At 41.6% G+C, this 2500-nt stretch overlaps 3 non-coding genes and 1 pseudogene across 3 annotated transcripts; all 4 read right to left on the bottom strand.

Moving 5' to 3' along the window:
- Positions 1-258: 258 nt before the first annotated feature.
- LOC138409984 (5S ribosomal RNA) lies at positions 259-377 on the bottom strand. Its single transcript, XR_011242780.1, has one exon. It is a non-coding gene; the product is annotated as a 5S ribosomal RNA (ribosomal RNA).
- Positions 378-861: 484 nt separating this feature from the next.
- LOC138409409 (5S ribosomal RNA) lies at positions 862-970 on the bottom strand (annotated as a pseudogene).
- A 484-nt stretch (positions 971-1454) lies between these two features.
- On the bottom strand, positions 1455-1573 carry LOC138408000 (5S ribosomal RNA). Its single transcript, XR_011241318.1, has one exon. It is a non-coding gene; the product is annotated as a 5S ribosomal RNA (ribosomal RNA).
- Positions 1574-2068: 495 nt separating this feature from the next.
- LOC138409983 (5S ribosomal RNA) lies at positions 2069-2187 on the bottom strand. The gene has a single exon (XR_011242779.1). It is a non-coding gene; the product is annotated as a 5S ribosomal RNA (ribosomal RNA).
- Positions 2188-2500: the final 313 nt, after the last annotated feature.

The raw sequence follows: 2500 nt of genomic DNA, 5'->3' as shown, positions 1-2500 counted from the left end.
TGCAGAGTAAACTCCCTGCTCTTTCATCGCTCTCTCCAAATAAGACAATTTGAAAATGATATGTTAATAAAACATGAATAAAGTAGTGTTTTGATTAGAAACAAATCTGATGAATGCTCACTCTCACCTTTCAGTGATGATGTGAGGGTTCCATATTCTTTTTCCTTTGATGAACAGTCTTTCCTGCTCTTTCCAAGAGGTGTCTCTTCTGAAGCAGAAGCAGTAGCAACAGCGCCCTCTGCAAAGAAAAGTCTAAAAAGCTTACAGCACCTGGTATTCCCAGGCGGTCTCCCATCCAAGTACTAACCAGGCCCAACCCTGCTTAGCTTCCGAGATCGGAAGAGATCGGGCGTGTTCAGGGTGGTATGGCCGTAAGCTATTAACTCCACCCACAATACCTCCTTTATACATGTGAATCATCACCATCATCAATGGTTCTTCTGTTGCTTTGCAACCATAGAATCTTGAGGTGTGGGTGGGCGGGGGGGGTCAATTGTTCCAAAATCAATCTCAAGGTGCAATATTGTCATATCGTTTCAAGAAAAAAATCATTACAATTTTCAAAAATGACCTTCAGCAATATTGTCAGTGTTTCATATCCAGTTGTTTCCTTGATGCAGAGTAAACTCCCTGCTCTTTCATCGCTCTCTCCAAATAAGACAATTTGAAAATGATATGTTAATAAAACATGAATAAAGTAGTGTTTTGATTAGAAACAAATCTGATGAATGCTCACTCTCACCGATGATGTGAGGGTTCCATATTCTTTTTTCCTTTGATGAACAGTCTTTCCTGCTCTTTCCAAGAGGTGTCTCCTCTGAAGCAGCAGCAACAGCGCCCTCTGCAAAGAAAAGTCTAAAAAGCTTACAGCACCTGGTATTCCCAGGCGGTCTCCCATCCAAGTACTAACCAGGCCCGACCCTGCTTAGCTTCCGAGATCGGGAGTGTTCAGGGTGGTATGGCCGTAAGCAATTAACTCCACCCACAATACCTCCTTTATACATGTGAATCATCACCATCATCAATGGTTCTTCTGTTGCTTTGCAACCATAGGATCTTGAGGTGTGGGTGGGCGGGGGGGGTCAATTGTTTCAAAATCAATCTCAAGGTGCAATTTTGTCATATCGTTGCAAGAAAAAAATCATTACAATTTTCAAAAATGACCTTCAGCAATATTGTCAGTGTTTCATATCCAGTTGTTTCCCTTATGAAGAGTAAACTCCCTGCTCTTTCATCGCTCTCTCCAAATAAGACGATTTGAAAACGATATGTTAATAAAACATGAATAAAGTAGTGTTTTGATTAGAAACAAATCTGATGAATGCTCACTCTCACCGATGATGTGAGGGTTCCATATTCTTTTTTCCTTTGATGAACAGTCTTTCCTGCTCTTTTCAAGAGGTGTCTCCTCTGAAGCAGCAGCAACAGCGCCCTCTGCAAAGAAAAGTCTAAAAAGCTTACAGCACCTGGTATTCCCAGGCGGTCTCCCATCCAAGTACTAACCAGGCCCGACCCTGCTTAGCTTCCGAGATCGGACGAGATCGGGCGTGTTCAGGGTGGTATGGCCGTAAGCAATTAACTCCACCCACAATACCTCCTTTATACATGTGAATCATCACCATCATCAATGGTTCTTCTGTTGCTTTGCAACCATAGCATCTTGAGGTGTGGGTGGGCGGGTGGGTCAATTGTTCCAAAATCAATCTCAAGGTGCAATATTGTCATATCGTTGCAAGAAAAAAATCATTACAATTTTCAAAAATGACCTTCAGCAATATTGTCAGTGTTTCATATCCAGTTGTTTCCTTGATGCAGAGTAAACTCCCTGCTCTTTCATCGCTCTCTCCAAATAAGACAATTTGAAAATGATATGTTAATAAAACATGAATAAAGTAGTGTTTTGATTAGAAACAAATCTGATGAATGCTCACTCTCACCTTTCAGTGATGATGTGAGGGTTCCATATTCTTTTTCCTTTGATGAACAGTCTTTCCTGCTCTTTCCAAGAGGTGTCTCTTCTGAAGCAGAAGCAGTAGCAACAGCGCCCTCTGCAAAGAAAAGTCTAAAAAGCTTACAGCACCTGGTATTCCCAGGCGGTCTCCCATCCAAGTACTAACCAGGCCCAACCCTGCTTAGCTTCCGAGATCGGAAGAGATCGGGCGTGTTCAGGGTGGTATGGCCGTAAGCTATTAACTCCACCCACAATACCTCCTTTATACATGTGAATCATCACCATCATCAATGGTTCTTCTGTTGCTTTGCAACCATAGAATCTTGAGGTGTGGGTGGGCGGGGGGGGTCAATTGTTCCAAAATCAATCTCAAGGTGCAATATTGTCATATCGTTTCAAGAAAAAAATCATTACAATTTTCAAAAATGACCTTCAGCAATATTGTCAGTGTTTCATATCCAGTTGTTTCCTTGATGCAGAGTAAACTCCCTGCTCTTTCATCGCTCTCTCCAAATAAGACAATTTGAAAATGATATGTTAATAAAACAT

Source organism: Paralichthys olivaceus, chromosome 5 (genome assembly GCF_024713975.1).
Source record: "Paralichthys olivaceus isolate ysfri-2021 chromosome 5, ASM2471397v2, whole genome shotgun sequence".
NCBI lineage: Eukaryota > Metazoa > Chordata > Actinopteri > Pleuronectiformes > Paralichthyidae > Paralichthys > Paralichthys olivaceus.
The sequence above is the reverse complement of the archived record's forward strand: the minus strand, read 5'-3'. Positions and strand labels throughout refer to the sequence as shown.